The following is a 20241-nucleotide window of genomic DNA, read 5'->3' as shown; positions in this document are numbered from 1 at the left end:
GCATTAACTAAGTATTATCTTGGAATGCAGAGACTGGTGGTGATAATTTGCCAAGAAGTGACAGTTCTTCATCTTGTCCCATCCTGTATGCCCAATATGCAGCAGCCTTCTGGGTAATCCAAGGACTTGAGGGAAGTGTAAGACATTCCAGGAGCTTTGGAAAGCTGTTCAAACAGGCAATACCTGTTCCATGCCTTCCTAAGAGTAATGTAATATATATCATGTAATATATATGTATATAATATATCTCACTATGTAGAATTGTATTGAATATAAATGCATACATTGCTCTTAATGCTCATTCTTTAAAAAAGGTCCAGAGAGCAGTTAAAAAAAAAAGTGGCTTAAAAAAGTCACATACTTTGTTAGTAAACTGAATTTGGTCTTACAGAAGAGAATAGAAAAATTCAGCTAAGTTAGCACTGAATATAAAATCTGTTTTTTTAACTCTGAAAGTAGTTAATTATTGAAAGAGCTTAAAGGAAACAGCAGCAGATTTGCCACCAGTGGGGTGTTTAAATCAACAGGGGATGTATCCTGAAGACTCAGAAAATCAAATTCCAGTTATTGTTCTGTTAGAAAGCAAACTGAGAAAAAAAAACAACAAAAAAAAAACGCGCAAACAAAACCCACCATAACACAGTCAGTATCTGTTTTGGCCTTAAATCTCTCTATATTACGTATGCTTTCTCAATCTGCACAAGTTTGCAAGATTCTGAAAACTTCAAATAATATCCTCAAATTTGTAAAATATTATAGTTTTGTGCTAAATCCAAAGATTTCAGTTTCAAAAGCATTTTCTTGAGCACTCTGCATCTTCCCTATTTATGTATATTTTCCCCTTACATGAAATTCTTTTTATAACTCGGTCTTTTATATTGTTCTCTTTTGTACCCTTTCTACACTGTAATCATTTCTTCATCATAATTCTCTCGTTGCTATGTGATGTTCCACTACTCATGTTTTTCTTTGATTTAGCTTAGTATTGTTTTAACTCTTTACCTTCTGTGCTTCCCACTACTTTTCAGTAAACAAGTGAAAAAGAGAACAAACCATTTTCCCAAGTAACAGGAAAGATTCTTAGTTAAATGTTGAATGAGTCGCAGTTGCACTTAGAGTTGTGAAGAACAGCTGAGTTCACGTGTGGTCTGACTTGGTTTAACTTAGTCACTGCTTCCAGAAATAGCCCATTTACTGTCAGCTGACTAAAGCACTGTCCTTCATTAAAATCAGGAAATAGTTTGGGTCAGTTTAGACAAGGCTGGCGACAGCTGACTAGCAGCAGGGCTTTGACTTTGCATTTCCAAATCCACTCTGTGAAATGCATTCAATAAAATATGACAGTATCTGAAGCTTATTGCTTAGAAAAGTCAATGAAGTGGTAGATTTTCAGCCGTATGAGTTGATCTGTGAGTTGCAGCTGGGCTAAATCACTTATTCCTGAGAAAGTTTCTGGAAAACTCGATTCGACTGAATTTTCTGATCCTAGGAGAGTTTGCAGAAGGAAGCAGCCCTCCTAGGGAGCTGCAGCTGTGGGGTGCTCACTGCAGGCACTGCACAGGTCTTAGCCTGACTGGGGTTACTATTTCCCTACAGGGAATCACAGGTTTTTATCACATCTCTTGCTGATCAAACTGGTGGTTAGCAACTGTCCAACTATTACTGACTTAACAGCCACAACATACATTAAGTAGTTCACATGGATCTGAGCGTTCCTGGTGCGCTGGTTGAAAAGTGCTTTGGAAATTGATTATAGCACCTGCCTGTGTTACATGCAGGAACAGAGCACCAACTGCACCCATGTGAGATAAAGAGGTACCTGAGGCTTCCCGTACCCTACCCAAGTATAGGAGGCAGTAGTAGGAGGATTTCTGAAACTCTTAAACATAGCACATCATCTAGTGACATTCTATTCCACCAAAAGCATGGAATGAAAAAGGCAATCCCAAAGACGTGAAGAAAGCAGAGCACAAAATTTCCTGTGCTGCACTGACCAACAGCTCTGTAACAGCATTGCAATGCTCTCTGAGAGCCGTTATATCTGTAAATTGTCACCTGCTCGCTTATCAGCTGTGTTTAGGGACATACAATAACACCCAGCTCACCTGTGTCCATTTTTTTGTGGGGGTGGGTGGTTAACAGCCTTGTGCATGGCTCTTGCTGTGCTAGGGCAGATCTTTTCAGGTTACTTGCCATTTCATTTAGCTGCTTAGAAAGGGACCTAAGCTATTTTAACAATATGGCTGATGCCTGTTCAAACAGCGCTTCCTTTTTTTTTTTTTTTTTTTATACTCTCCTACTGCAGGGCTCTTTTTTTCTTGGAATCTTTTTTCTCCTATTTGCTTTTCTAAGGCTTGCTCTTTATGCAGGGGAGAGCTGCTGAGCAGATGCTATTTTATAACTGGCTGTGGTCTCTGTCTCTTCAGCTAGTGAGTAGTGCTGAGCTTCATCCTTACTATTGTAGAGGGTTGATGTAAGCTTTTAGCAGTTGCCTTTCTCTGGAAAACAGAGAATACTGTGTTAACTTTTGCTAGCAGAAAGCACACTTCATTTTTCCTCTGTAATCTCATCATCTTCTTGCAGCTCTCTTCTGTGTACCGAGACTGCTTGTTCCTTACTGTAGTGGCTGACCTCAGACCTGCGTATCTGCTTCTGATAATGTACCTTGCTTTGCTTGCTTAGTGTGAATTACCTTGGAATAATTGGGCTGACAGTTGCTTGGCAGTGGAAGTGCCTGTTGCTGCAGGACTTCTTCCTCCATAAACTCTTACAGCAGCAGAGCTGCGGTGCGCACCCCAGTGCAGACAAATGATTCAACTGCTGCTGAGTCTCTCCAGTAAGTAAAACATATGAATGCTCTGGGTATTGCATTGCTCTGGCCGGTTTAAATAGCTGCAGAAGTATGCCCTGGGCTTTGTCCGTCTCTCTCTAGGTTCATTCTTTCCACAGGCTCATCCACAGAGATGCCTCTGAGAGTCTGGATGTTACGGACTGGCAGCTCAGGCTGTGTATCCCAGGGACTTGGTTCTCGCTCACATACAAAGGTCACAGTGGCTCTGAGCACTTCTGAACAGCTCAATCAATGTATGCACAAGTCTGTATAGAAAACATTTCCCATTTAGTTAATGGGAAGGTTCTGGCAGTCACAGTTAGCTCTAATTGTTATTTCTTTTGCTACTTCATTTTCATTGTTTAAAGAAAGATTCCAAGTTTCACGTTCCTGGAAATGTTTGTTTGCAGCAATTTGCTTTATATACATATCATCCCAGCTGCATTTGTGTTTCTTTAGTGCAGTTGCAGAAACTCATAAACATCCCTAAAGCGAGGATGTGGATGCTGAAGTACAGCAGGGCAGCATGGAGGGATGGCTGGTGCTAGCACAGCCATCAGCTAATGTACCAAAGAGGTCAAATTAGGCCTCCTTCTCTGCTGTGTTTAAATACAACTTGCAATATTTCCCCACCATTTTCAGGCATTATTAGCACTCACTGTATAAAGTATTAAAGAGGCGCTCTCCATTTATCCACATTAATGATTCAGTGCAAACTCCTGCCTTCCCATTAATATCCACTAACCTCATTCAGTGATAAAACTTGATTTAGTCTCCAAATTACCTCGGCACAAAATTTCTTGGAGCAGCACTGCCTAATAGTTCAGGGCTACGTGAGCTGTTATGATAGCCAAATAACAACAGTGGCAGCATCTTTTTTTGAGAGTCGGTGGAAAAAAGAATCAATCCAGTGCATAAAGAGAGACACAAATAAATTGCTAAACAGTATAATCCAATGATACCATACATCTCAGAAATGAGTGCCTCAAAAATCAATAAAAATTGAAATTGAAAAGGGAAGAATTGTGGTTGGTGAGATGCAGGTATGTCGATAGGAGTCAGGGGAGAAGGCTCCAGCCGGCCGGGTGCCAGGCTCGGGGAAGGGAGGTTTGCTTTGGATGAGGGGGACCGCACTGCCAGGGCATAGCACGGCAAGGGAAAGGTGGTGCTTTCTGCATTGGTGGGGATCGTGGGGGGAGCAGGGCAGGGAATAATGGTCCCTGGGATTTGAGTGGCTGCCACACCATTGCTTTTGCCTCTTGACTGCTTTCTTCCATCTGGAGGGGGTACAGGGCAGACTGCTCAGCACCTGGTCTCTCTTGGGAGTATGATGTGGCGCTGGGCCTTTGCTTGGGTGGGTGGGTGAGGTGTTGCTTTGGGGTGTCTGTAGCTCCAAAAAAATCATTTTCTTTGCCTAGGCTATGTCTGAAGTGTCGTGGCTCCCCAACCCCCAGAGATACCGTGTTGTACAGCCCTTCTCTGTCCCCCACTGGAGTTGTGTGGGGCTTGGTGTGTGCCTCTAGATGAGGCACGTTGTGCTGGGTCTCACTGGTCCGTGGGTTTGTGGTAAAAGAGCTTGATTTGATGCCTTATGCAATGCACTGACCCATCTCCCCAAGGATAGGTTTGAAGCTAATATAATGTGGATTTTGGTGCTTAGTTTTTCTCCCTGATTTTTATTTATTTATTTTTTACCTTAGCTTTCATGTGGGCTGGTGCGTGCAGGTGTTGGTGCTAAGGCTGCTGAATGGTGGGAGCTATGGGACACACCAGAGTTCTTCAATTTTTTTCTGGTTTTACATTAAAAAACAAACAAACAACAACAACAACAAAACCCAACAAAACCCACACACATTAAAATCCCAGTCTTCTTACAGAACACGAGCAGACCCAAGCTGTGCTGCTTGCTGGTACAGATCTGTTTTCTACTCTGTATGGTTTCCTTATTGCTCCCTTTGGAGTCTGCTGGCAGCAGATCAAGCATGGCTTGTCCTTCTTGGTTTGCAGCAGCCTGCTGTCTACAAAGGTTTGTGAGAAGAACAGCAGGGACATTGCCTCACTCCAGTAGCAGTTCCTCCATGTATCCTCTTAGTGATGCGTGAATTTTAAAACAAACAAGCAAAAAAAAAAATAAAATAGGCAGAGAAATGGGCAAGGTAGACAACCGCCAATCACCTGGCAAGGGAAGGAAGAACTAAATAATCCAGAGAGTGACAACTAGGACAGCCTGAGCCCAGTGATCCTGTTGAATTGAGTCTGCCGTCTCCCAAATGGTATAATTTAAAATCATTTACTGCAGTTTTAGGCAAGAATTATTAAATGAATATTAATCAGTCATTAAATTCAGTGAAACTGCTTCTTCATTCTGGGCTGAATGAGGCCATTTGGCTGTGGCATATTCAGCATGTTAATAAGTCTGCATGAGAGCAATTTTGTCTCCACCGCAGCCATGAGATACGCTCAGCCCTGGTGATGGCGGCAGTCATTCGGGCCAGGCGAGCAATGCCTTTGAGGCTGCCTGTCTGCAGTCTTTTCAATTCCTACAAGCAATGAATAACTCCAGTTTAATGAAATGCTAGCACATCCTTCACTCTAAGTCCTTCCCCACCTGGGCTGAGATGAATACATTCTCTTCTAGTTAGGAAAGATTTGGTGAAATGCCTTCCTCCTTCCCTTGTCATGTGTGCAAGGCTGGAGTTCATCTTGCCTTGTTCCCATTGCATTCTGCTCCCAATCTTGATTCCTGGGACAGGAAAAAAACCTTGCCCAATTCCTGTGTCATGCAGAAACTGAAATATTGAGGGTAGAACTGCAGACATCTTCATGGTAGATGAACTTCTGCCAAGACGCCAAAGATGCTGGTCATGAAGGAGCAGGTGCTAACGGTTTGGGAAATAATCCTTAGGAAGAGCATCTCTCTGACTTGACCTATAACATGTCCATCTGCACCAGCTAGCACCAAAACTGATCTCTGCAGATGCAGGAGGCAGCATGTTCCTTGGGATGGGTACAGGGTGGGGGTTACTGCCTGTGGCCCTGTGCTTACCCAAGGGGACAGACTGCCACCCAAAGCACTTGGGTATCTCCCCCTGCAACTTCTGTTTCTTCCTTGGTCTTGGAGAAACATGAGTGGCCATAGTGGTTTACATGAAAATATTAATGAGTACCAACATAGAAACAAATCTGTCTTCTTTCCAGAACTGCTGCAGTCCCCCAGTTTTTCTTTTTGTGAATGCCTTTTCATATTCCCATACATAACAACAGAGAGGGAGGAGAGAGGAAACTCTAGAGGAGTTCTTTCAACCCTCTTTCCCTCTAGAGGCTCTGGCAGTTGTGGATAAGATCAACAAATACTAATTAAACTCCAGTGTATGTTACAGTGAAGTCCAGAAAGAGGTGACTAGTCCTGTGTTTGGACTATATGCCAGCAGCAATCATCACTGACACCTGTAAGAAGGAAGATTTTTTTTTTCTTTTTGGATGATTTGTGTCAGGGGATGTGGAAAGTGTTTGTTGGAGGGTATTCAGGAGGCAGCTCTTCCCTGCCTACACTTGAGATCAGTCTGTGCTAAACATGCTCTCCAGGCTGTGTGCTCCCAGACCAGGGGCTGGGGATGTCTGGGGAGCTGGGCTGTCTGTCTCCTTGCTGCATACGATGCATATGCTATTTCTGTCTGCTTTGTCCTCTGTGATACCCATCCATCATGTCCTTGCACTCATCAAACCTGGCATGCCTGGAGAATGAGGTGGCTCAGTGTTTGCTCTTCTTACAGAGTACAAGATGAGAAATGTAAGAAGGTCCCTGATGCCTTACTGGTGGCTTTGATGCCACAGAAAAGGTACGTAGGTGTGACATGAACTCCAGTGAGATGTGCAGATTTAGAAGAAAGTGTGGAAGGGCTTTCTGGGTACCTGTGATGCTGTTAGCATCTGTGACCTTGCTTATTTCATGGTTAAAGGTGTTTTTTTAGACAAGTTATTTTATTACAGAGCTCAACCTGAGCAATGCTGACAAATTATCTCAGGAGGTGGTGTTTTAATTTTTAATTTTTTTTTTGTTTGCTTGGTGCTTAGCAGGATGATGCAGGACACTGAATGAGGCCCAAAGCTTTCTAGTATCAGTTAAATGTATATGTGTACATGTGGTTTTTATGTGGGGGTAGTGGTGAGTTTTCATTTGCCTAGTATTTTTGGAGAGGGTGTTTTGCATGGAGAACTGTTACCCTTGTAATGGTTCTCCAGGTTGTAAAAGGCAGTCAGTTTATAATAGCATTTTTAAGCTAAAGAAGTCTCTTTTTTGTATGTTTCACTGAGATTTTTTTTTCCTTATCAGACCTTCTTTTAATGATATATAGAGGGAATAAACCAGAAAGAAACTACCAAGCCCATGCAGGGAAAAAAAAATTAACACATTCTCTTGCTCTCAGGTTTAAAAAAAAATAATGAATCATTAAACCTTGAAGTCACATTGACATTACCAAATGGGTTTGAAATCAGCTTGGGTGCACGAAGCTATAGAAAACCTGCCAAGTGACTAAAACAGATACTGATGGCGATGTAAGAAATTGGAAACATCTATTAAACAGACGCAGCTTTCCATTTCCTAAAAGTTATTGGTTGGGGTAGTGCAGCACTTCCCTGGTGCGCATGTGCTGCAGGGGGACGGCCACGGGCAAAACCTAGTTAACTGAAAACATCACAATCGATACAAAGCACTATGTTTTCCATTTACTTCTGGTTTTAAGGGGTTTATTTTGTTGCAGCAGCAGAAGGCATCAGTTCAATATCAATTCACTTTCTGGGTGGGGAGAGGGATACAGATATCAGCTTTTAATGTGTGATGAAGTTTGTGACAACGCTAAGCTTACTAACATTTAGACCGAGTGCTGTTTGGTACAACACAGGGCACTGGCTAATCCTGTGTTCAGTAAACAGGCGAAGTAAGTAGAGATCTGTTTTGATATTATGCTTTCTAGCCAGGAACAAAGGGTTATTTTCCATTTAATCCCTTCTCTTGTCACATTACTGCATACCGGCATTTCTTTCTTAGCGGATGAATTGGAGCCCAGCCTCTGAGCAGGGTGATACACAGACGTCTTGCTGATCGGAGGGGCACTTTGAGCCAATGGAAGTATTTCCTATCTGTGTTCATTATGTGGATGAGGTGGAGCTGTTACCCAGCTCGAGTATCCTTCCTTGGCTGGTGTTTGTTCGTGTCCTGACATTTGGTGCTGCTCAGTGCTGGCAGTGCAGCTCTCTGAGGTCCTTTCCCTTTGGGAGGGTCGAGCCCCTCGATGCCTGTTTACAGCTGTGTGTTCATTCTACTGTACGTCGTGGTTTTTAGAAAAACAACAGAAATTCTTCATGAGCATAATGCACTTGTGTGAGACTGTGCATCACATAAAGTCAGCAGCGTGGCACCGAACTGGGACTGGGACATCTTCATAGATGTGCACTTTGTACCCAGACCCCTGGGACTGCTCTGCCTCGGTGCCAGCTCTTCCATCAGGCGCATTAACCGTGCTGCTTGGCTGGCTGCAGCTATTATGGCCTTCTCATGACAGCCGACAGCTCTTCACGTGCAGTAGAGTCTATTTTGACCTTCTCTTTTCGGAAGCTGATTGCCAGTTTAGTTGTCCTTTTCTGCCCATTTGAGATGGTAATGTGAGAAATGAGAACTGACAGTGCATTTTAAGCGCAAGCCCTGACAGAAATTGGGCATCTGCACGTCTTTGTGGAACAATTCCAGCTGGGAGCAGGAAGGGGAGTGCTGCCATAACACTGACCTGGCTCCCGGGCGCTGCTTTTCAGAGGGAAATATACTGCACCCGAAAGTGAAGTCAGCAAAGCTTCTCGTAACCCAAATTCTAAAGGGAAAACCTGAGGCAAATGATTGCTGGGAAGAGAGGTTCATCGAAGGCAGAAAAATACAATATTCCTTGCCTCTTTCTCTGCAAGAAAACCTGTGGTAGAGGAAAATGTAGTACAGGAAACATTTTGCTGATTCTGGTCCCTGAGCAGCAGTGTGGTAGCAGCCTGGATCCAGCTCTGGTTGTGCTGGAAAAATATTCTCCTGAGTAAAGCAGTAAATGATCCATTTTCAGAGGAGAGAGCTGGCCTGCCACATCCTGCTGGATCCTGGGCTCCATGTGTTGAACTGTGTTAAAAGGTATTAAAATATCTGAAATACTCTGCTTCGTGCTATTTTCTTCACTTACATAACTACAGTGGCTGTTGCAGAGACCCTGCGTGGTTATGAAGGCGCAGAGCGGTGGGAGGGGGGTTCATATGTGTAGTTTTTTCTTTTTGAATTTTAAATGAACACCAATTGCAAAATGGATTGACTAGGAAAACCCGGGAGCAGTAACCTCATAACATATGAGTACGAGTTGTCATCTGGTTTTAGGAAATATCACTTGCTGAAGGCTGCTAAGACTTCTTTTCACTGATCTAGGTGTGATTACATTTAGTTTCTTCCCTGATCTTTGCTGGCTGCCATTGAAATAATCAATCGTTGTTTTCCTTCCTTTGTCACTAGGGCAATATCAGGCATGGTCCTGTCCTGCTGGTTGGTTGCCTCCTGTTTAAGTGCCAGGTGTTGTACTTGTCCTATCTGTTACATGGTTGTCAGTAAACTCAGCTGTGATAGCGTTTTTCCCATCTGGTCTAAGCTGTGACTTCAGATTTCTCTTCCCTTCCCTGCTTTTATGCTAGAGGACAGAAACAAGTGATTTATGGACTATGAGTTACAGACACATTCACTTCTGGGCACATTTGAAGGCATTAAAATTCTTTACAGTTAAAGTAACGCTTTTGAAATGTAAATCAAGTGTTTTCCCTTTAGGTAGCATTTTGGTGTCTCTTAAGACACTTTTTTTTTTTTTTTTAATGAAATGATGCTGTTCACAGAAATTGAACTTGTCTTATGGAAAACTGACTCAAAAATGTCACTGTGCTGTATTTGTCCGGTTTTTATTACTGACCACTATATTTTGTGAGGGCATCCTCTTGCATTCCTGTCTCAACTTGTGTTATTCTTCCCCTAGAAACACAGGAGGGTGAAGGGCAGAAGCATTTAGCAGGTTTTACCTTATAACTTTGCAAGATTTATTGATTTCATACCAAACTAGACCTTGATCATTATCTTTTGAAAGCAATTGAATTTGCTTTATTTTAGCTTGGGAATATGGTTTAAATTTAGTTGTCTTTCTCCTATCATACTTTGTATGTCTTCTGGTACATGCTTTCAAGTTTTAAAGTTTGATTTATTGTAATTTATTACCTAGAAGGTGTTCTTAAATTACTGCTTCAATAATATAATCTACTAAAAACTCTGAGGTTTTATCACATCACACCTGTATTTGACAGCAAATTGATCTGACAGTATTATTACATGTTTTTGACAGGCTTATTTGAAATCCTTAAATCCCAGTTCCCTTTTTGTTTCATTACCATAGTATCACCGGCTTAGCCTTGTGATCAATTATCCACTTAGAAGGACCCAAATGTCTGCCAGTTAGGTTTCCAGAGAGGTATTCACTTCAGCTTCTCATAAATATGTTCATTTTATCACAGTTTTAAAATAAATAAATAACAAATTTTGCCCTGTCCCTGCTGAAGAGTCACATCCTTTTTTGCTTGGACTTACTATCTAGGCAGGTCTGGTAGTGGTGGGAACCCTGCAAGTGGCCCAGAGGTGTTTCCTCCTGCCAAAATATTATGTTGCTTTATGGAAACTGAAAAGGACAAGCTTCCCTGTGCTGTTAGGGCTTTTGGGGAAAGCAGTGCTGGTTTGCTTGCATTCAGATTCAGTTTGGGGGATGGAGGTAGCTCTCCTCTTGCAAACTAGGCATCGTGGTTGTGCTGCCCAGCCAAGTGGATTGCACAGGCAGGACTTTGCTGGCAAGGATGTGCTTGTTGTTATTAACAACTTATTATTAGGGAACGAGGAATATACATGTTCACAGATAGATGTTCTACAAAAGGAATAATATTTTATCACTGCTAGGTAGTTTCAGGGACTATCAACTAAAATCAACTATTTTGATGGTTATTTTTTTTTCCTGTTGTTTCTACCTTATGTCAGTAACTTGCACCAATAGCTTGTGATTCTGATGCTTATGTTACTGGATCATTATTATACACTTCTAATGTAATAAGAAAAAATCAGTCAGAAAAGAAAAAGTCTTGCAAAATGAATTTGCCTTTCAGAAAAAAGCATATTGTTGGCAACATGTTTAATGTAACACCTAGAGAATTTGATAATCATCATGTATCTATGATAATAGCATTCACATTGCTTATGGCATTTGGATCAAGAACAAGGGGGGAAAATATATTTTCCATGATTAAAACTTAAAGCTTGTATTTTGTTTGATTACAACAAAATTGGAACCCTTTTGTTTTGTTACACCATCCTTCGAGTTGGGATCTTTGCGCTCCATGTAACATTTTAGCTCATGAAGCAAGGTGTCACATTATGTGTTGAGCGTGCACAGATAAGCAGGGCAAATGGCCAAGTGGATTAACAACTGGAGGAACAAAACCTCAAGAGGGGCACAACCACTGTATTGCTATGTAAAAAGGAGAAATTGTACTTTAACAAATACTGATGCTTCCCTACTGGTGAGGCAATTTTAACTTCAAGGTCTGACTCTTGGCTCTGAAATCTGATATAGATCAACTGAATCCAGGGTAACTTTGCAGCTTTAAATAAAATCAGGATTTTACCCGAGAAGCATGGCCACACTTTTCCACCAGCACTGCTAATATGGGAGATGAAATATGTTTTGTTTTAGCTTGAAATCTGAAAGCCACCTTCACATCTGAGGGATGTTCCCATCAGATTTCATTCTCCTGCAGAGTCTGACATAAAGGTTAGTGTGAAGATAGTTGTGAGCACCATATGCCTGACAACTTGGCATAATGGCATGTGACTTCAGCTTGTGTTTCTCTTTAGATGATGACTAATGAGTCTTTGTCTCACAGAAGACATTAAAATACAATTACGTTATGTTAGATCAGCTCTCACAACTGCTAAATTATGGCGTGGTAGGCATATTATAGTTCTGGGAGATGTATGTATGTGTGGGGGTTCATTTGTTTTGTAGTGTTTTTTTCCCTCTGTACTGGATTCCAGTCAAACTCCTACTGACACAAATGTATGTGATAATTCACCATGTGGACAGAAATGTATTTACTCCCGTATTTTACAAGGCAGATTTTGTCTTATGTTTTTACAGGTTTTTCTAACTCTGGTAAAGTCTCTAATGAAATTCCAATCCTGTAGTTGACTCATTAAGCTTTCCCTCAATCCATCACTGTAAAACTGATTATCAAGATGTTGTCTTTCAGTGTTATCAATCTTGAGTGACTTTTTTGGAGATTGATGCACATTCGTTCTTATGACTGGCTCAGATGATATCTGCTATTTATCTTGATCTCCTTTTATTTACTGTTTTAACTTAGAAGGTTCTACTGCCTTTTTTGATTGAATTTTAATGATGAGGTCTTGACTACAAGACAGACCTTCTACAGATTTCAGACACATTTTACAAAATAGTATCCTCGGGCTTTCCCTACTGACACATTTCCAGATTGTCTTTTTCATGTGGTCCCTGGGGCTTTTTCTGCTCTGTGTGTGTGTGCGCAACCACCCAGGTGGGCGTGCTGCAGAATTACAGTGAGCTTTAAAGATGACTTGGGAATTACTTGACAGTATAAAACAATTATTTGCCAGTTTCCCAGCAGGTTCTAATGGGTCTGCAAGGGGCAAATTCAGGTCTAAAGAAAAGTAAAAGCAGCAGCAGGACGTAGTTTTGTCAGCAATATCATCGCAAATAGACCAACATGTCAGCGAAATGCCAGGTCAGTTGTGGCCAGCAAAGTCAGACTCTGGTTAAGCGCAGACAAAACCAAACAAAGAAAGCCAAAGAGGAAAAGAAATGAGGAAAAAAATAATAATGGTAGAAACATGGTGACAGCATCAGAATCCAGTGATGTGATATTTTAGGGCAGAACTGAAGCCAGACACGTCGGGGATATTTTTGAGGATAGTCTCTGAAAACATTTGAAGGGCAGGACAGCAAAGCTTTGAGCTCTGATGACAAATTTGTGGCATGGTTGGAGATCAGCTGTGCTTTCACAGCTCCTGCTGGCCCTGCAGCTTCGCTGCTCTCTGCTTCCTCCAGCTCCAGGGCTGTTTGGCCAGTCCCCTGACAGTCGGTGACCCCTGCGAGGGGGTGGGCTGGGGGCTGCCCTTAGTGTTTCCTTCACTGCCTTTGGCTTGTGGCACCTCCCTTTTGAGGCCATCCATTTTAGGGCCTACGCTTCTCTTACTGAAGAAGACTGCAACCTAGTCATTGTTATATATGTATATTATCATATATATTATGTCTTTATATATATTTTATATGTATTATTATTGATTATAATAATGCAAAATTTCATATTCCTTTATTTCTTTTTTTTCCCCCTGTGACATCCTGTAGTACCATGCAATAAAACTACCAGCAGGTGCCTAGGACATATTAACAGCAGCTCACGGGCAGCCTTTTTTAAAGGTGCTGCTCTAAAGCCCAGTCCTGGAGTAAAGCTGCCAGCCCTTTTCAGGAGAAAAATACTGCTGCAGTCCTGGGCTTCGTGCTGGTTGTCTTCTGCAAGACACAACTATTCCTGCTAGCATGGGGGCAGACAACCATTTGCCTTTGGTGGGGAAGCTGTGTGAGGCTGTAGAAGCTCAGGAGGTGGTACCAGTGTCTGCACCATTTAGTCACTTGATGGGGGCTCCTGTTAATCCCTGGGGTGCTGGATCTCCATGTTGAGGGTTTGGGATTGCTCACTAAGTGCTGCGGGACCAGGAGGTCTGCACCTTCATAAATGCACCCTTCTGTATTTATTTGGGCTTGTGTCTGATCTCTTGTAGTGGGCAGCGGACGAGGTGTGTATAGGTCAGTGCTTGACTAGCAGTTAAAGTATGCCCCCATCAAATACCTCCCCCTGTCCCAGCCTGGGGACACACGCACACCCTTGTAACATGCTCTCGTGGTGCTGTACTCTGGGCTCAGGTCCTCTGCCTGTTCTGAGCTGTACTTGAGTATCTAACGAGGATTGTAAATTAGCAGATGCATTTTAATGTAGAATAATAGATTTCTGGTGAAGAGCTTTCTTCTCCGTGCCTCCTCTGTGGAGTTATTTACATCTTTCCACCATGTCTGCATGTGCACCAGTAGTTCTGGAGATTAACCTTAATCTCTGATTGAAAGCAAAGCAAAGTGACATTAGATTGTAAAATGGATTCTGTGTGAGATAAATTTAATGATTTTTTTTTTCCTTTGGTAGTCAGAGGTAAGCTGTTACTACCAATGTTATTGGACCTGGATTTCTTTTGTTTTTTCCTCCCTCTTTAGAAGTTTTACCACTCAAAGACATGGAGTTTTAGAGAGCTTTTGGATCTAATTCATAGATGGTATGTAGTTACCGAGTGTGTCCTTCCTGATAAGGAGCCAGTTGTTTCTTTGAAAGTATTTTCTCAATAAACAGGTTCAATTGATTCTCCGTGGCTGTTTCTTGAGCTGAACGTCTATTTCCTCTTGGAGATGAGGAAGAAGAAAACACGTAATAGAGAAGCTGGGTACTTTGTGGCATCTGTTTGTACAGAGACAGTACATTACTTGGAAAACCTTGTGCCTTGCCAGGTCATACAAGTGTGCAGCTGTTCTGGGTGATTCATAAACTTCTTAAATATGTCTTCAGCTCGCAAAACAAGAAGCATAAATTTTTTTTTTCTTTCAATTAGTGTGTGGGTGGATGTACTGCATCTGTGCCCTGTGCTGTTCTCTGTCCAGGAGGATGACTCCGTTAGGCCTCTAGGACACCCTACATTCATGCTGTGATATTTGACTGGGTCTCGGTTCTGGCGGCAGCAATGCGAGGGAGCAGGAGATGGAGCTGATGGGTGAGACGTGTCACTTGCCAAGCGCAGACATACTCCAAAGCGGAGCCTCGACAGAGAGGCAGTCATTCCGCAAGCTATCATGAAATGCAAATTTCAGGAGAAGTTATTTTTCATAACTCTGCTGAAGAACTGAAGCTGAAGGCAACGTTTAATCTGTCAAATACTTATTGGAGAACTACTTCTTCATGTGTACGTTATACTCAGGCAGTGTCTGACTACTGGGAAAAGGCAGTGACTTGAGCACAGGCAGATCTGTACGTGCTGTACTGTTTGTAGTTGGTTTGTGGCACTTGCTTGTGGTAAAGACAAATGCTTTTGGTGGCCGAAGTCAGCCGAGACCATGCTGCACTTTGCACATAGTTGATCGCTCTGGGATGGTCCTGTTTCTTTGTCAGCTGTAGCTCAGGCTACAGTGCGCATGTGTGCAATGGCATTATCCTCTTACACTCACTTTGCTCTCCATATCTTGCTTTTCCAGCTGTTTTTCAGGAGGCAGCAAAGCATTTTCTCTTCTTTGCAATAATATTCAGAATGTGAGGAAATTTCCCCACTAAGTTTTGGAGACAGTCCAGCATCTGTATTTCCTAATTTCCTCCTCTTATTGTTGCCTACTTTGTCATTTGATGTCGTAATTCCAAAGCCATCAGAAACAGTCCTTAGTCCCTCTTTCTACAGCCCACTTTTATAAAGATCTCCCATTAATTCTTGTGTCAGTTCAGTGGGAAAAGGGAACATGGCCTTTCTTTAGCAATGTGCTATAAGTTTTTGCCTTTTTATGTGCCTGCTGCTGTACACCTCCTCGGCCAAATCTGCTTTCTTTGGCTTTCCAGTTATTTAAACCGGTGTGGTTTGTGGACCTTGTGGTGCACTGTGTAAGTTAATGTCAGGCTGAATGCCACCAGCTACTTGTAAGCTGCTGATGGCAGTCTCCAACAGCTGTTCTGTAGGTGCCACTTGTCAGATGCTACAGTGATATATCCAAAGAAGGGACCGCGCACCTGGCAAAGCGGTTTCCTTCAGCTCTTCCCCTGCACGAATGCTTAGGAGCAGCAGCACTCTCTCATCACTGCTGGAGTAAACATATCTCCATGACTTCCCTTGTAAAGTTCTTCAGCTTTTTAGGGCAAAGATCCATCTATTAAGTTCTTTGAATGATGAGTAGACTGCTTTGGTTACATTACACCACTGTTTGTTTCATACCTTCCTTTTTCTCCCCCTTTAGCATCACTACCTCTAAAGTGATTCAAAGAGAAAGCTGCAGTGATTGTTTGGTACTGCTGGCCAGCTGACAGCCCTGGAAAGCTCCGGACCCCAATGCTTTCACAAGCCCCATGCACACGTAGTGCAGCATCGCCTCAGATCTGTGGAGATGATCCAGCCTCCGCGTGCACCATCTCAGCTTCTTCCCACCCGGTCTCTGGGTGCAGCAGGTATGAGGATTTACCAGACACTGGTGTATGACCTTCCTGCAGGTGCTCCAAGTTTCTCTGGGCTTAAAGTTTTGAGAGCAGTCTTGAAACTTCCCATGCAGGTCTGTTTGATCTTGGAGGAGAGATGGATGCTGTTCGTATGGGTTCACTTCCCATAACGAACGCTTCATTGATCCGTGCTGGAAACAGTCAGCCTTGTTGACTACGGGGAGCAGAGTACAGCTGGGGAAGTGTGTTTCCCTTTCTCTGTGAGCCGAATGGCATTGATTGCCTCAGAACCGATGCATTTTCATCAGGCTCATTTTATTTTCCAGATTTTCATCGTTCATAGTGTTTATGAAAGGAAGAAATAAATGGCCCTTGCTAAATAGTGCAGAGAGGAGCTGGGAAGGTTTTCCAGGGCTTCAGTCTGATCTTTACTTTCCTGAATTGTATCCTTGGGCTTTTGCAGGGCTCATTCTTATAGCAAAGACGGGGGACTGCTGGGTCCCCGTGGTCCCTTGCTGCGTTGCTCCTTATGCTCCTGGGTGTGCTGGAGATGGTGAAGGTCTTTAGGGGACAAAACCACACTGATTGTCCCCTTTCCTTGCAGACACTGAAGATAAGTGTCCTGGAGGGCACAGGGATATGCACACTGTTAACACAAGCTATATCAGAGGAGTTTGCAGTGTTTTGTACTTCTGATGCTGCACTCTGCAAAGCAAGGAAATGCAAGCCTGGTGTTCAGAGGTGCTGCTGCTCCTGGCTGCAGGGATGAGGATGCTGTCTCCTGACATGTCCTGCTGCCCACCCCACTGGGTGTGGGAGACTTTAAAGATGCAGAGAGAGAAGGGGCTGGTCAGGGTCTGTCTGTGGCATATTTGGTATCAAAGCCTGTGGATGCACCAAGGCACTTGCAGTTCTATGTATCCAAGTCCTGTCAGAGCCCCCAAGCCTGGTCAGGGTCTCATGAGGACTTCTAGGTGGGCAAAATGAAATAAAACCCAAATGAGGCAATGCTTGCATCCCTGGGCTGGGAATGGGAGGCTGCCTGCTGAGCAATGTGTTCAGATGCAAGTTCTGTGCAAGGCCGGGCAAGTCCCTGGGCACACAATATGGCAATCCCTGCCCGCCTCGATTTCTTTCCCATTGCATTTAATTTCCCATCTGCCAGCAGTACGCTTTCCCTTGCAGCCCTTCCCCAATGCAGCTCTTGTGCCCAGGAGCCCCCAGGGAAGCCAGTGTCTCGTCCAGCCCCAGCGCTGCTGGTGCAATGGCAGGGGCCGCTGTTGGATGTAACCCTTCTGCCCTCCAGCTTCCCAGCTGAGCAGAGGCTTAAGCATAGAAAACCAAACAAAGCTGTCCCCAAATCTGTTACCTGTGGTGTTTCCCTGAAGGCAGCATGGCACAGCAGGCAGCTGGGTGGTGGCGGTTGCTTTGGGGCTCTGGAGAAAGTTGATTTCTCTTGGTAGGGTCTGGGTTTTATCATGTACTTCTTATTCTGTGCGTTTGCTAGTCTAGATATATTTACTACACGGTTTCTTGGCTAATTATTTCTAGTGTGGCACTGATTGAGCTGTTAATAAAGTGTGAAGGTGCCTCGCAGGCACATTTTGAGTCTTAAAGAAATGATCTACATCTAAATTGCAAATAGTAAAATTTCCTTACCCACCAATATTAAGGTGATAGCATCTCCACTATTGTAAAATTAATCAAACTTCTCTTGGTGACAGAAACGTTAATTTAAATTTTTCGTCACAATTACAGAGAGAGTTATTGCAGCCTCTGACTTGTAATTAATTTCTCTTTCTTTTCATCACTGTGTTACAGCCCTTTGTAATAGTGATAAATGGAGTATCTACCTGACCTTTTTTTTCCTTATATAATATAAATTACTTTTAGGTTTTTAAAAAAATTACTTCTGGTTAATCAGTGCTTTTCCATAAACAGGAGGATGGGAGAGAAGAGCTTGTGTGGTTGTTATTTTAAATAAGCATTGCTGCAGCTAGAATGACAGTCAGCAGGGGACCAGAGTTGAAAGAAGCAGGGACCAAATCCAACACTAGGCATTGTCCCTGTATGAAATGCACTCAGCTACGGACCACCAGAGAGATGGGAAAATGAAACTGCTGCTGGGCATCGGGCAGATCAGAGTGCTAGTCACTTAGGGTAAGATCTGGGAAGATGAACACTGCAAGACACAACCAAGACCCATCAGCTTCACAGGCTGCATAGAGCAGCATTTTTGTCCGTTGCGTGCTGGCTGGGTTGGAACAGATCTGAACAAACAGGGATAAGCTGGTGGAGTGGGGAAAGGTGACAGGCAATGGAGATGTCTTTTGTGAAAGGAAAGCTCATGATTCAGGCTGAAGGCAACGTGCTCTAGGGCTGGCATACGAGGTCTCTGGGACAGCAAGAGAGGGTGGTGATGAGACCATGAACTTGCCATAGCCTTGGGGAGAAAGCATCTTCTCTTTGCTTTCTGGAAATCAGTGCTCTAGCAGTCCCTATTGACTTCCAGATTTCTGCAGCTATTAAGATACCAGGTCAAACTGTGTGTTCCCAGCTCTCAGAACTCTTTGAGAAGAGGCTGAAACAATTTTCAGGACCAATTAGCAGTTATCTTCAAGAGTGTGAGGAGATCAGGGGTGGTTCTGAGGGAAGAGAAAAGATGAGATGTGGGTAGCACCTGCCTCTGAGAGGAAAAAGCAGAGCCAGGCAGGTCTAGACCAGTCCGTTTGACTTCACTGCTAGGGCAAGTGATCCAGCCATCTGTCCGTGCGCAGTCGGGACATCCTGGGTGATAAAGAGCAGCTGGCACAACTGTCAGGGACACATCGTGTCAACCCCACTGAGTTCCCCTCTGTGACAGGGTGGAAGGAGGGGTGTCAGCTTGATGGTGGTGAGGCTTTTCATGCTGCCTCTCATGTCAATCTCCAAAGCAATGGAAGGAAATTGAGTCTATAACAGAGGCTGTGAATGATTGGCAAATTGTGTTCAGGGAGAAGTTATCAGTGGTTTGCTGTCAAACTAGGGAGTGCTTTAGGTGAGGTACCTCACGGTGCCTGTCAGAGGTCTGGGGCTGTTCAATATTTCATTTTTGACTTGGGTGGTGGAGTTAAGGGTCCAAACATGATGTTTGTAGGCTGACACGAACCTGAGAAAGGTGGCATCACTTTGGAGGTCGGCACTAGAATTTAGTGTCCCTGGAAAAACTGAGAAATTATCAGAAAGCAGTTCAATTAAATACATTTTATATATTATTCGTATATAAGGGTGTGTGTATACATTGCACCTAGTTTGGGTTTGCATTCACAGGACTGGTGGACACGCACTTTGTGGAGAGGCTGGGGGGTGAAGGTGAGATGAAGTGGTGGCTTTTTAATTCTGCAAATAACTGCAGCAAGAGAAGAAGTAAATGAACTGTTCTTGAAACTCACAAGGCCTTGAAAAAGGGGGGTTGGCCATTCAAATGTATTATTCGTTTGTTTGAGTCTTATCCAGGGATGTGGTAAATTGTTTTAGTAAAATCACTTGGGCATCATATGTCAGAAATGGCTGTGTGTCCAGCAGAGCTGATATCATTAGCCCCTAATTACAGCCTATCTTATCTGAATTACTTTATGACATTCAGTGATCTGTGCTACAGAGGAGAATAAATTATGAGAATACTGCCTCAGGCTGTACAATCTCAGAAATCAGTAAATATCAAATTTTGTGTGTATCTTTGATAAGCATCCATTTCTTTTTGATGCCTGTTTGAGTCATGTTTTCTTTACAGTTACGTCTCCCATCTGTAAAATTTGAGTCTGTGTTGCTGTCTTCAAGTTTAACCCAGAAGAGCCTCCTGTTGGAGGCATTTGGCCACCAACCAAGTTGCCAGACAAACTACATTTTTCACTCAAATGCAGTTAATGACCCGAACAAAATGAAATGCTTGTTATGGCTTGATTTAAACAATGTGATCTAATGACAATATTCTCTCCTTTCTGCCCACTCTCAGTAACCATTCTGCCTTATTTCAACCGTGCAAAAAGGAAACGAGC

The 20241-nt window shown here is 43.1% G+C and overlaps 1 long non-coding RNA gene across 2 annotated transcripts in view; it reads left to right on the top strand.

Moving 5' to 3' along the window:
* Positions 1 to 20241, top strand: part of LOC106035494 (uncharacterized) — a 196668-nt gene that overhangs the window by 91805 nt on the left and 84622 nt on the right. For both annotated transcript variants that reach the window (XR_010833937.1, XR_007166928.2), the window contains one exon: positions 16009 to 16216. This is a non-coding gene — a long non-coding RNA (uncharacterized lncRNA). The remainder of the gene's footprint in view (positions 1 to 16008; positions 16217 to 20241) is intronic.

This window comes from Anser cygnoides, chromosome 10 (assembly GCF_040182565.1).
Source record: "Anser cygnoides isolate HZ-2024a breed goose chromosome 10, Taihu_goose_T2T_genome, whole genome shotgun sequence".
NCBI lineage: Eukaryota > Metazoa > Chordata > Aves > Anseriformes > Anatidae > Anser > Anser cygnoides.
The sequence above is the reverse complement of the archived record's forward strand: the minus strand, read 5'-3'. Positions and strand labels throughout refer to the sequence as shown.